This window comes from Fukomys damarensis, unplaced genomic scaffold (genome assembly GCF_012274545.1).
Source record: "Fukomys damarensis isolate Sample0158 unplaced genomic scaffold, DMR_v1.0_HiC HiC_scaffold_27, whole genome shotgun sequence".
In the NCBI taxonomy this organism is placed as follows: Eukaryota; Metazoa; Chordata; class Mammalia; order Rodentia; family Bathyergidae; genus Fukomys; species Fukomys damarensis.
In genome coordinates this window covers 19,161,448-19,175,710 of record NW_022900939.1, presented here as the reverse complement: position 1 = coordinate 19,175,710, position 14,263 = coordinate 19,161,448, and the positions used below count along the sequence as shown (strand labels likewise).

General features: G+C 55.9%; 1 protein-coding gene and 1 long non-coding RNA gene across 16 annotated transcripts in view; both read right to left on the bottom strand.

Annotated features, from left to right (window-relative positions):
• Window positions 1–14,263, bottom strand: part of Shank2 (SH3 and multiple ankyrin repeat domains 2) — a 511,573-nt gene that overhangs the window by 106,701 nt on the left and 390,609 nt on the right. The window lies entirely within an intron of this gene.
• On the bottom strand, window positions 8,140–11,201 carry LOC104870218. 3 transcript variants are annotated; one of them, XR_782473.1, is made up of 4 exons: window positions 11,068–11,201; window positions 9,935–10,026; window positions 9,328–9,551; window positions 8,140–8,993 (listed from the first exon to the last, which is right to left on the bottom strand). It is a non-coding gene; the product is annotated as an uncharacterized LOC104870218 (long non-coding RNA). The 3 variants fall into 3 exon arrangements; XR_782472.1 differs by having other exon boundaries at window positions 8,140–9,551; XR_782474.1 differs by lacking the exon at window positions 11,068–11,201 and adding an exon at window positions 10,589–10,916 and having other exon boundaries at window positions 8,140–9,551.

Sequence of the window (14,263 nt, the reverse complement as noted above, 5' to 3'; positions counted from 1 at the left end):
AAGCCCCATCTCTGACCAGTGTGAAATCCAAGACAGAGATGGGAAGATTGAGCACCTACTTCAGGTACAGCTGCAGGCTGAGGTCCAGGGGCCAGGGCCCTTATACACACAATCTTGAGTTCTGTGTGGCCCACTCATCAAAGGTGTGGTCCCCTGGGCCATGCCATTGGGAAGGGCTGGGAACCTGTGAGGCATGGGGTCTGGGGCCAGTGGCCCTGGAAGGCAGCGTGGGAGAGGCAACCTGAGTTTGGCCACCGGCCCTCTCTCTGCTCTGCTTCCAGAAGTGACTGCTTGCTCCTACCCCTTTCATCCCCCACCCTTGGCAGAGGCCATGGAAGCCCCTGTCCCTGTCAGATCTGGGACCCTGAGCTCTAGAACTGTGCACTATAGGACACTTTTCTCTTTGTAAAGTTAGTTTCCTTAGGGATTTCGTTGTAGTGCCATGAGGCTGCCTAATACACACACACACACACACACACACACACACACACACACACACACACACACACACACACCCACACACACACACACCCACACACACACACACCCACACACACACACACCCACACACACACACACCCACACACACACACACCCACACACACACACACCCACACACACACACACCCACACACACACACACCCACACACACACACACCCACACACACACACACCCACACACACACACACCCACACACACACACACCCACACACACACACACCCACACACACACACACCCACACACACACACACCCACACACACACACACCCACACACACACACACCCACACACACACACACCCACACACACACACACCCACACACACACACACCCACACACACACACACCCACACACACACACACCCACACACACACACACCCACACACACACACACCCACACACACACACACCCACACACACACACACCCACACACACACACACCCACACACACACACACCCACACACACACACACCCACACACACACACACCCACACACACACACACCCACACACACACACACCCACACACACACACACCCACACACACACACACCCACACACACACACACCCACACACACACACACCCACACACACACACACCCACACACACACACACCCACACACACACACACCCACACACACACACACCCACACACACACACACCCACACACACACACACACACACACACACACACACACACACACACACACACACACACACACTACTGTGCTCTCCAAGACCCTTCCCTTCTTTGTAAAATTATGGGTATATTTAGACAGCCGCATACTTTCCACCCTGGAAAGATGTGTAAGGTATGTGAGAGATTATATGGAACTCCTCAGAACAAACAACACTAGCAATGCTGCTGAAAGCCCCCAAGTCTCCCCAGAAGTCATCAGGCTGTTTTGTTTTCAGCACTGGCTTTCCTATGTAGCATGATGGCCTGTTCGTATGCATCTGCCTGAATCAGCCTTGATGACCTGGGACAACACAAACCTGCCCCTTCTAAGACGGTCCCTTCACAATCCACACCGAGACTTCTGTGACCAGCAAACCAGCGATTCTGCAGGGGACACTGCCTTGCAGCCTCCTAACTCAACTCTGTCACCCTCTACCTGGGTACAGGCTCAGATCCACAGGCCGAGGGTGCAGGCCCCAGGACTGTCCCCTCGGTTGTCACTTGCGCTTCTGACCCACTAGCGATAAACCAGAGCTCTATCTACAAACCACTCTCCCTCTCCAGGTTCAGGTGATTTGCGAGAACACTCACAGAGTTCAGTCACCCCCGGTTTACTGACTGACGACAGAGGGTGTGACAAATGCTGCAAATAGACCAAAGGAAGAGATGCCCTAGGCTAGGCACCTAGGAAGGGGTATAGAGCCTCCATGCCCTGTCCAGGCTTACCACCTCCAAGGCACCTCAATTCAGGGGTCCAGAAGCACCCCAAACCTTGCCCTTCTGGTCCTACAGAGGCTTCTGACAGAGACAGGGCTGACTATGTCACCGGCCAGTGGTGGCTAGACTAATCTTCAGTCCCTCTCCCTCCCTGGAGGGTGGAGGATGTGGCTGAGAATCCCAACCTTCTAATCTTTCCTTAGGCTTTCCTGAGACCAGCCCTATCCTAAAGCCATGTGGATCCCCAACTACCAGTCAGCCACTCACACACAAGGCAATAACACTTCTGCCAGCCCAGGAATTGTAGGAGTTTTAGGAAATGAGTTGAGGACTAAATATATACTCGACAGTATAACAGGTTGCCATCCATTCACTTTTCTCCGCTGAATCGTACTCCCGGTATGAGTAGATGCCAGCATCCTGATACTTCCTTGTTAATAGACACTTGCATTGTTCCAATTCCTTGCTGCTATGAACAGAGCTACTGGGAAATTTCTGTGTGCTCCTTACTTGGTGAGTGCCATGTGTGTCACCAGCTCATAGAGGGTGTGTGCACCTGTAACTCCAGCGCTTCCTAAGACACTGCAACTTGAGACCATTTTTTTTCTAAACAAAACAAAACCCCAAAGTATAGGAACTTGAAAGCTCTAAAGGGCCTGGCCTGGGCAGTGTCAGGGGCTAAGCTGTGTCCCCCAAAATGGGGTATGGAAGTCCTCACCCCAGCAGCTCAGAATGGGACCTCATTTGTTTGGGAGCAGGGTCAGTGTGGACGGAGGCAAGATGAACATTAAGATGAGTGATCCAGCGTAGGGTAGGTCCCCCTTCTAACACAGCTGGTGTCCTTGCAGGAAGCGGGGAACCTGGACACAGACATGCAGAGGGAGGAGAGGCCGAGGCTGAAGGACACAGCTGAAACCAAGGATCCTCAGCAGCCAGAAGCTGTAGACTTGAGAACTATGGTTAGGATAAGTGCTCCCCTGCAAGCCCAGATGTTGAAAGCTTGGTCCTGAGGGGCATATTGGGAGGCAATGGAACCTTTGGGAGTTGGGGCCTTGTGGGGAGCCCTCGGGTCACTGGGAGCACATCCCTGAAGGGGACTGTGGGAGCCCAGTCTCTCCCTCTTGTGCTTCCTGGCTCATGAGGCGAGCATGATCCCACCATGATGTGATGCCCGGCCACAGGCCCAAAGCTATGGGGCTACTCAGTCCTGGACTGGAACCCCCAAACCCACGAGCCAAAATAACCTCTCCTCTTTATGAGGTATCTGTGTCAGCTGCTTCCTTACAGGGAGAGAAAGATGATGAACGAACATGAAGAGCTTCCCCGAGGGCCTCTGGGTGGAGCATGGCCTTGCTGATGCCTTGACCCTGGATTTCCAACATCCAGACGGATGACCAAGTGTTTGGTGCTTTAGCTCATGCAGGTAGGGGTCTCTTGTTACAACAGTGTCCCAGACCCTCCCTCAATCCCAGGCTCTGTCCTTTGGTCCACGGATGCAAGAATGAAGGCGACCAAGCTCGTCTAGATTCCCCAAGAGTCCGCACAGCTCCCTGAGCCTGGGGTGAGTGGACACCTGACTTCTTCCCAATGTTGCTGCTGCCTCCACCCCGAGACTGTGACAAGCGGGAGGGATGAGTATTCTGTGTTACTGTGTGAAGAGCTCCAGAGAGGGGAGAGAGGGGGCAGCTCCTCTGCTCCTGGAAGACTGCAGGCCCAGAGGCTGGCGAGGCAGAAAGAAGGAAAGGAAAGCAACCGTTTCGGCTCGCCCCACAAACAGAGCCTGTGAGCAGATGGGCATCTGCATGCACCACGGCGAGGTCTTTGACACTGGAGGCATCTCGGCTGGCTCACCCCAGGGTGGCCTGGAGGGAGACACGGAGCACCCTGGCATCTCTGCCTACTACAGCCCACCTGCTCCTCCCGCTGGGGCTCCTGGGGGGCAGGGCAATGCCCACATGGCCCTGGACCAACGCTGCTCTGCCCCTTTTTCTGCCTATAGTTCTCAGAAGGACCTACACTTGCTGGGTGTATGACACCATGCATTCAGGAGGGACTGGACAGATCAGCCCGGGCCCCACTCCAGGTGCCCCAAACAGGATCTCTTTCCATGATTTGGCCCAGCGTGTCCCAGAGCACTGAGGTGTAAAACCTAGAAATGGCTGCTTTTTGGGGTCCCTAGCTGTGGTGCAATCCTGCAGGTGCCGTCGAGACCCTCAATATCTTCCTGAGTGCTGGGGGCTGCTTGCGATGTATCCTGGGCTTCTCTTGCCCCTTAGTGCCTGTCTGTTATAGGGTCCCCACTGCACACAGCCCGATGGGGTGGGTGTTCTGTCTCTCTGCACCTGGAAGAGTTGACGACAGTGCACTGTGAGGCTGGGTCCGTCATCTGGCCAGTTGGCTTCATTCTGGAGTTTGGTCCTAGAAGGAAGCCCACCCACCCACAGATCTAAGCTCCTGGACCCATAGGGGCTTTGTGGGTGGCAGGGGAGGTGTCCTCTTGCCTCCTTGTGTGGCTCTTCATCTCTGAGTCCTGAGGCTAACCCTGGGTGCCTCTCCTCCTGCCCTCTTTCTTGTTACTGCTCCTTCCCTGGACCAAGCTTGTGGCTTTCCATGTGGTGGAGGCACGTGGAACTGCTGCTTTGTAGGTCACAGATGGTTAGATATTGCCAGCTTGATGGGATTCAGCCTAACAGCTTTGATCAACTGCTCTCTCTCCTGATAAGTGTTTACTGAGGCCCCCAGGAGACAGAAGTGAACAGGAAGCCCAGCCTGTGCTGAGCCCACATTGCACTTAGGCTGTCAGAGATGCAAGAACCAGCTCCTCCGCAGCTGGGAGGGGTCTAGATGGCATTTCTGGTATGGGGGGCGCTAGGCAGAGGATAGGATTAGAGCATCAGGATGCCCCCAGTGGGTGGCTGCGTGGTATCTGGGTGGTACCTGGATGGAAGAGGGGATTCAGAGACTGAGCATTTGTGCTGAGAGGAAAGGACCAGGCCATGAGGGTAGAGGGTGGACACTGTTTCCTGCAGGCCCAGAACCAGGTCCCCAGTGCCCAGCACCGAGCTCTGAGCAATCTTCTGGAATCATCCAAGATACATGTGAGCGGTGATTTCAGAGGTAAAAATGAACCTACCTGGGAGAGGCGAGTCTTTGAATCAGGACCAAGGCCCCTGGAGTTAAGCAGCACTTACAGCTAAGCTCCAGGCAGGAGGCTGGGTCTCCTTTGAGGCTCCGGTGAGTGGTGGCCTGGCTTGCAGGTGAATGCATGGCTGGGCTCAGTAATTAAGTCACAAAACCCAAGATTGGCTGCTTACAGCAGAATTACAAGCTGCTGTGGCTTATGAGTACAGTAATCCAGCTTAATTAACACCAGCTCGAGAGTGGTGTGCACACCTTTGGGTTAAATGAGCCCACATCTGGATGCCAACTGTCCTTTCCCCTCAGCCTACTATGCCACATGGTTTCACTTTGTGTAATAAAAACAAACCTGGCCTGGAAGGACCTGGAAACGCACCTGAGGCTGGCTGTCCAGGGCCTTTGTGTGAAACAGAGCAAATCTACCATTTCCGAGGTGCATCTGGGGTGGCCAGCTTTGGGGGACAGGGCCACACCAGCAGCAGCACACAGTGGCATTCGAGGCAGGCTCTGCTCCCTAACCGCCCTGCCTCCCACAGCCCCGACTCTGCTCGTGGCCCCCAGCACCGTTCTAGCTGCTCCCCGAGTAATGCTCACCCCAGTAGTCACCACCCCAAACCACAGTGAATGAGACTCCAGCAAATTCCCACAACCTCGGTGGTTTAGAACAGCAGAGATGAACTCGCAGATCTCAAGTCCAGTGTTTAACACGGGTCTCAGCAAGCTAAACTCAAGGTGTGGCAAGAGTGGGTTCTTTTGGAAACTTCAAGGCAGAGTTCTTTCTGCCTCTCCCACCCCTACAGCTCCAGGTGTCCCTTGTTTTGTAGCTGTGTCACCCTAGTCTGTAACCCCTTTCTTTCTGGGTGTCAAATCTGCCACCCTCTTCTAAAGATGCCTGTGTTGGCTTGCAGGGAACACCTTCATCTTCAGATCTTACCCTCATCACCATGCAAGGTCCCTTTGAATGTGGAAAGCAATGAAACATATTCACGGGTTCTGGGGACCAGGATGTGGACACCTCAGGGATTATTCAATGAACCACAGGGAGTCATATTGCCATAGAAGGAGGTGAAGATTCAGGGACAGTAAGTAGAGTCCTCCTCCGTCCACTCTTTCAGGCTGGCCCCTCTTCCCCTACACAAGGACCTGCCATCATGCAGCTGTTACACCAGGACAAGTCCCTGCGAGGTGGCTGTGAGCACAGGTGAGGAGTGGGGACAGGTGAGGATTATGGGAAAGTGCGGGCACACGGGCACACTGTCTGCCAGAAGAGTGGCCTGCAAAGCTGTCTCTGCAATGTGTGACTTAGGCACATCCTCCTTTAGGGCTGTACTCCTACCAGCTCACTTAACTGAGGCTGGGGACAATGGGCGGAATGATTTAACAGAGCTACCAAGTGGCTAGAAGCTTAAACAAGAACATTTGAGGGCCGTGTTAATGGCGGGCAGAATGTTTGTCCTGGGCACTCTAGCCTCTACCTCATCTTACAAGGGCACTAATCCCATCACAGAGTCCCACCATTGTGAAATCATTTAATCTTAATCATCCCCGAGAGTCCACATCCTGAGAGTATCACTGGGCTTTGGGAGACCTACCAGGGTGACCATGTGTCTGGGCTGTGCAGGTCCCACAGGAGACCTAGATACTACTCACACTGGCATCAATCTGTCCTCATCCCCATTTTACAGGCAAGGAGACTGAGGCAGGAGATGCTTAGGAACCTGCCCAAGGTCCCACAGCAGTATGTGCCGCAGGCCTGGAGCTCACACCCTCTAGCTGGCCCAGATCAACTGGGAGCCCAAGGTCCCCAAGAGACCTTGGCCCCGTGACTGCGGTGGGCAGACTTTCCTGGAGGAAATGGGCTGGGAGAGTTTAAAAGGCAGGATGGGAGGGTGCACACAGCTCATCCCCATCTTCCCTGGTGGCGCCGTACAATACCCACGAGATGCGCGATGTGAAGCTTCACGGTAGCAGCAGCAGAGCGGCCCTGGGCTCCCCGAGCGCAGGAGGCAGGAGTGCAGGTTGGGCTGGATGAGTGACTGGGCCAGGGGCAAGGTCTGAGGGGAAGGGTCACCCACTGCCCTCAGGGCCCACTCTGCTGGGCCACCCTGAGGCACAGCAGGGGGAAGGGGTCCGTATGCCATTGGGCAGGGGCTGGGACAGCTCAAGGACGCAGCTGACCAGCCGCTCCTGGGGACTTTCTGGAATGAGTTGGACCCAGCAGGATGTGTGAGGGATGTGTCCAGAAGGGCACCCAGGGACTCCGTGTCCCTTCCAACATCACCCTCCCCCAGGCCTCCTAGCCCACAAAGAGACCCATCGTTCACAAGTTGCACAAGGAAAAACCCACCAGTGACCACGGACCCTGCCTGACCTCTTCTCTCCACTCCATCTGCTGGGCAGGGGACAGCAGCTCAGGGAGCTTCCTGTTCCTCTGTGTCACTGTCCTGGGGCTGCTGTGACAAACTGGGTGGCTTAAAACAGCAGAAACTGGCTCGGCGCGGTGGCACATGTCCATAATTCTAACCCTCTGGGAGCCTGAGGCAGGAGGATCAAAAGCTTGAGCCCAGCTATCTCAAAATAAAACAAAAATGGCTGGGGATGTAGCTCAGTGTGAAGTCCCAGTACAGCAAACAAAACAGAAAAACAAAGCAGCACAAGCTGATTTTTGCTCATAGTCTAGGAGGACAGAAGCCCAAAGCCAAATTCTGTGATGCCAAGGAAGGCCCCGTCATACCTTTCCCAGCTCCTGGTGCAGCAGTGACCCTTGGGTCCCAGCTGTAGAGCTGTCCTCCACCTCCTGCTGGGATTTAGGGACCTCCCTGACCCCAGGATGTTCATCTCAAGACCCTTAACGAACTATGTCTGCAAAGGACATGATTTGGGGGGCACTCTTCCACCCACCGCATCCTCTCCAACACAGTATTTAGACGGAAATCAAACAGGCTAACACACACGTTACTGCCTACCACGAACGGTACGCTGTCACCTAGCAAGCACAATCCAGGCTCCTCACCTGTCCCTCGGGTCTGTGCTGGCCTCTTCCTCATGACTTCCTCCCCACACAGCCAAACTCTGGGCCTTCACAGTAGGAAGGCAGTGTGGCTCCTCACCCTCCCGCTCCCAGCTCCAGGCCCACGTCCTCAGTGGCCACTGTGACCTTCCCTGCCCCCTGTCGCACCGGCCCAGGTTCTGTGCACACGGTTGTTTATTCACTGTCTTCCCCTCAGCCACTCCACAGTGCCAGAGGACACCAGGAATGGCCAGAGCGGGTGGTAGGAGCACGCGGCACGTGACTGGTGCTCAGGAAATACGGGGTGGGGAGACAGGAGAAGGGAAGGGAGGGTGGAAGGAGAGGGGGAAGAGGGAGGGAAGGAAGGCACTGCAAGTTCCTCTCAGCTCTGTCCCCAAGGCAAAGGCCTCACTAGATGCGAGATCTGATACAGCGTCCTTAGTCACCTGTGGCTACTTAAATTGAAATTAATTAACATGAAATACAATTAAGTTTTCAGGTCCTTGGTCACACTGGCTGCATTCAGAGTGCTCAGTAACCACAGGGAGCTGTGGTGGTTCTCCAGCGAGCAGATAAGCCATTTTCAGAAATTTCTACAGGACAATGTTGCTGCAGACCAATGAATGAGTGAGGATTAGAGGCAGTCAGCACTGTGAGGGTCCTGAGTGGCAGGAGCAGTGCTGCTGGGGATGTGGGGTGGGGTTGGGGCCCTGCGCAGGAGGTTGTCCAGCCCCCAAGGCCTTCTCACCACAGGAGCAGCCTCAAGTGTGGACACTCAGAGTAGAAGGCTTTGTCCTCTGGGGCAGGGATTGGCTCAGCTGGTGCCCAGGCCCCCTGGGCACACTTCCACCACCGAGGCAGGTGCGGGGGAGCCCAGGCTTGGGGAGGGTCCCAGAATGCCATGTCCGCGGAGATGAAGATGACGGTGGTGTGTAGCTCACTGTTCAGGTACAATCCCAGGGAGGCAAACCCCATGCAGGAGAAAGGAAGGAGCCATGCTTCCTCCCTCCCACCCCCACTGCACAGCCTGATGGGGCCCCCATTCCCCTGTGCCCATGCGGTTCCTCTAGCCCTTCAGCTTGCTGGAGACACCGCCTCCTGGAAAAGTGACCCCATGACATCCCGGGATCCCCCTAGTCACTCCCAAGGCAACATTTCTGTCTTCCCCACTCAACGCTCCCATGACCGGCAAGCCCGCCTCAAAAACGGCACATGACAATAAAAGATGCATCTTCCTCTGAAAGATGGATCCTCAACCCCGGGTGACTTGGCACCTGCCTCCTGGAGCACGTGGGGATGCCTGGAGATATTTCTGGTCGTCATGATGGGGGTCGCTGCTGTGACTGCTCTACAATGCACAGGACAGGCCCCAGCAGCAGGACTGGGGCCTACAGGATGACGGTATCACCGGGAGAAGTGCTGCCTCATGCCGCCCACATCCAAAGGTCAAGGTCGCACTGTGAATGTCACCACTTGGTGGCTGTGGATGGGGGATGCCCTAAGGGATGAGACCTCACAAAATGTGAACAATTTTGCAGTTACAGTGTATGGCCCGCACCACCACCCACACTCACTTCATTGGCTTTGAGACAGGGTCTTGCTAGGTAGTTCAGGCTGGCCTGAACTCACTGTGTGGCCCCGGCTGGCCTCAAACCTGCAGCAATCCTCCTACCTCAGCCTCCTAAGTGCTGGGATTACAGGTATGTGACACCACACTCAGCTCTCCCATCTCTGTTTTGCAGATGAGGAAACAGGCCCAGACCACAGGAGGCCGCCCTAGGTTCTAAATAGTGGGGGATATCAGCTCTGACTCGGGCATTGTTCAGGGCCTCTGCACCCTGCTCTCTCACCCTGCAGCCCTCCACTTCCTGGGCCCCATACCTTGCAGAAGTTGACAAGTTCATGCCAGGAGCAGCCTTGGTCTAGGTGGTTTAACCAGCAGAGCCAGGCAGTGGTTGAGAGGACCTTTAGACCTTGGTATGAAAATAGAAAGTAGGACACACTCGGGTATAGAAGACACACGATAGAGGGGAGCAATGGAGGAAAAGAGGCCCCACTAATTCACCCCCATGGAGGCCACCAGGACAGAGTGGGACCTAGGGCCTTGGTGGACCCCTGCTGCTCGGACAGCAGAGGGCTGTAGGCCTCCAGACCTCCCCCCTCCACTTCCACCGCCTTGTTCTCACTCCCTGGCAGCCTCTGTCCCAGCCGCCCATCCTGGCTGAGCAAGGTACCCCGCATGCCGGTTGCTAGGAGACGGTTGCTGAGAGTCACAACTCAGCTGGCAACATAAAACACCCCCAGCAACACAGTCTGCCAGCCCATTTAGGGAGGCATGTTTTCTGGTCCACGCTGCCTGGTCCCTTTGCACACATTTCTAGTGGTTTCATTTACCTGCCTTCTAGATAGCACTTTGCCTGCACTCTATATTTAGGCAGGGTTAGGAAACGCCCCCCACCCATATCAGCACTGAATGTGGCACGAAGGCTGGCACCAGGATCAAGAGGCAGGGGGACACCAGGGGGAAAGGCCCACCTCTGATCACAGGCGAGCGAGTGCTCTCTGTGAATGGAGGCCCTGTCACTTTGGTCTCGGCGGGTCACAGCCCATGACCCCCAGCTGGCTGGCTTCATGGCATGGAGCCGATGTCCATCAGGTTCACAAAGGTACAGCAGACTGAGGGATGAGCCCTGGGGTAGGGGAAGGGGCCTGCTCCCCAAGCCGCACCATGACATCCACACCCCAGAGCGAGCAGGAGGCAGAGTCCAGATGCCATCTCGGCAAGGCCTGAGGTGGCTGTCACTTGCTCTAATCCACACAGGGAACCTGGTCCATGGATGTGAGGAGGCCCACTGGTTGGCCTTGGATGGTCAGATGGGTCAGGCAGGGCCCAGTGGTGAGGGCAGTGCCCGGCCAGCGGCATCTCCTCTCACCAGCCCCCAGCATGAAAGGCACCAGCAGGCCTTCTCACCAAACCCCCATTTACCCCTTACATGGAGGACCGACTTTCCCACCTCCCGAAGCTGGGTGTGGCCAGCAGGATGGGAGCCACAGGGATGCAGTCTCTCTGGGACAAGCCTGACACCCACATGTCATTTGCCATTGGCCCCTGGGCCCTGCTGTAGGGACTTCCAGCTGGTGACGGTCCAGTCGGTAGGCTCTGCATATCCATTGTGACTGAACAAAGCTTGCAACAGGGCCTAGCAGATCCGTCACTGTGGTGACCAACTGTGAGCTGGAGATTAATCTCCATGCATTTAAGTCACTGTGACCTTGGGACTGTTTGTTACTGCAGCCTAACGCAGGCTCTCCTGACTGCTACAGGTTAGACAGGTACTGAACCCCAAAGGGCGCCCTATACAATGCCAGCATCCCTAGCAGTGGGCACAGGACCCCAAGTGGAGGACTTTACAGTAGGTCCATTTTGTATGGCAGGGTCTTTGGGGTACTGGAGCGGCCTGTGGAATGAAATGCTGGGGGCCATGGAATGATGGAGGCTAGTGGGATAGAGCAAGCAACAGTGTCCCTAGGGGGAAGAGGCCTAGGGAGGGCCCGCAGGGAGGACCCTCTTAGACGAGGACAGTGGACTCCAGCACGGGAAGGCAGGCCAGAATGGGGCAGGGAGTGAGGCTTGTGGCGTGATGGGAGGTGTGGGGTGGGGGGACAAACACATACACCCTTCTCTTCCCTGCCCAGGCCCCCTCTTGTCATGCCACGTCATTTTCCCAGGCCTCAGTTTGCCTGTCTGCAGAATAGGATGAGTCACCCTTACTCTCATGCTCCCTGGATGAGGGGGGCTGGGGGAAGCAAGGCTGTGTCCCGCAGCCGCCAGCACCATCTGTGTGACACCAAAGAGGCTCCACACACAAGCAGCTCTTCCCACTCGGGCTCCTTCCATTCCTAGCAGCCTGAGAGGCCGGGATCCAGCTCTTCCTTTTGCTCTAGTACATACAGGGTGCCTTTCGGAGAGGATTACATGGAAGTCAAGGGACTCCTTCAAGGTCACAGAAGAGGCAGACACCCCAGCCACCTCCACTCGGTTACCATCTGTCCTCCTGCTGGCTGTCAGCACAACCTCAGGGTGGGGAGGGCCAACAGTGTGTCCACACACCTGCCTGGGACAGGCTGGAACCCCATCCAGGCAGCGGCTCTGGCCTAGCAGAGTGCACAGGTGCTCAGGGATTGCAGGAAATCTCAAGGCTCCGGCTGGGCAAATAATCCCAGTTCTGGGGCTCTAGGCCCAGCCCAAAAAGACAGAGTATGTTCTGCGCAATCAGACAGGATGTGCCAGGGAGACTGCACCACTGCTGCTGGGAGGCAGAAGAGAAATTAATTTTAATCTTGGAGTTGGTTCCAGCCTGGGGGGAGAAATGTCAACCTGCAGAGGGTTGGTTTGGTGAGGGCAGGCTGGTGCCCACTGCTGCCTGAACTCAGAAGGACGCGCATGCTGGGGACCCTCCCCTGGTCAGCGACTGGCCACCCCCATATTCCGAGCCTGAGGATGCCTCACGCTCATCCCTCCTAGAAAGCTGGTGGTACCTTCTCCTGAGCCACACCCCACCCAGACTGTCCCCACCCGCAATACGACACTGCAAAAGGGCAACAGAGAGGTGGTGGGTCAAAGAGGAATCCCCTGTGGGGGCTTCTCTGGAGAGTCTGACCAGCTCTGTCATTCAGCCCTGCCCTTGGGGACAAGGGTAAGAATGAATACAGCCCTGATTCGGGTCTCGCATGGAGGGGACTTGGACATCCAGCAGGTTCCATCCTTCGTGGGGAGAACCGTGCAGGTCACAGCTGCAGGACCTCATAGCCCTGGGATCACACATAGCTGGCAGGGCAGGGGCCGAGCCGACCTACATGTTTGGCCTTGTCCATCTTTCCTGCCTCTCACACCTACCATGTGTGTAGTCAGCTACTCACACCTGCTGGGAGATTGCTCGGCCCCTGCAAGCTTCCAGGGTCCTCCACAGCCCCTCAGAGGCCAAAGGGACGGGGATCTGCCTCCAGGGTCCACCTTTCCATGTCCTGACTTTTCCCGAATGTCTTCCCAGTCACCAGCTCAGCTGCCACCAATACTATGGCCGTCCACTCAAGGCAGGGCAGGGGACTTGAGGTTTGCCACCGGGGTGTACCTCTGCTGGGCCAGATTATTCTCTATCACTTTCTGATGCCCAGGCTACAGCTGACTCTTGGAAGCCCACATTATCTTTGGACCTCAGTTTCCCTAGGTGTACATGAGGGTCTGGGCTGTGCAGCTCCCTGGCAGACCCTCTCCATCCATGGCCTAATCTTTACATTCTCTTCCTCGATGCAGGGACCCTGGTTGGGCCTCAGGGCACAGACTTAGCCGAGAACCCTTTTCTTGGTCTGGCTTTACTGCTGGGAGTGGCCACAGGACAGTGACAATGAAAGGACAGACTACCCGAGTGAGAGGCACACTGGTCCGCACACTGTGCTCCTGGCCTTAACCCTGGAGAGGAAGCGTAGTGTGCCTTTGACCCAGCCCACCCCATACCAGGCAGCTCCCATGATGCAGTGGGACAGGGATTTGGGGGCAGCAGGCCTTCGGGACCCAGACCAAGGACAATGGGGGCCGCAGATTGGAGGCCACAGGCTACCCTGGCTGGGGAGGGAAGAAAATGTGCGTGCAGAGTCTGTGTCCCAGGGCCCCAGCACACTGTTGTCAAGTGAAGAGAAAGGCAGAGTGCTGAATGCTGTCCCTTTCAAATCCATGTCTCCCTGGGCCTCAGAATGAGGCCTCGGAAACCATGCCACTAGTTAAGCTAAGGTCATACTGGAACAGGGTAAGTGCCTCATAGCAGCAGAAGCTGACACAGGATCACCAGGCTGAGTGCCAGTGGAAGATGGAGGCAGAACAGGGGTGAGGTAGCTGAAGCCAGGAAGGCCTGGAGGCCCTAGAGGCTGGAAGCCACGAGAAAAGCTCCTTCCATAGCCTGTGGGTGTGTGTGTGTGCATGTGGCCTGTTGACACTGATTTTGGACTTTTGACCTCTGGGACTATGAGAGAACCCACATCTGTGGTTTGAGACGCCCCTGGCCTGGGGTCTTTGCTAGTGCAGCCATAGGGAGCCAATAGAGAGCAAGAACACAGGGCCCCTCCTGGTGGGGCCATGGCTTATGAGCTCCCCAGGACACAGATACAGAGGGTGGGAGCAGGTGCGGAGTGGGGAGGCCTGGACTCTGGAGTGGG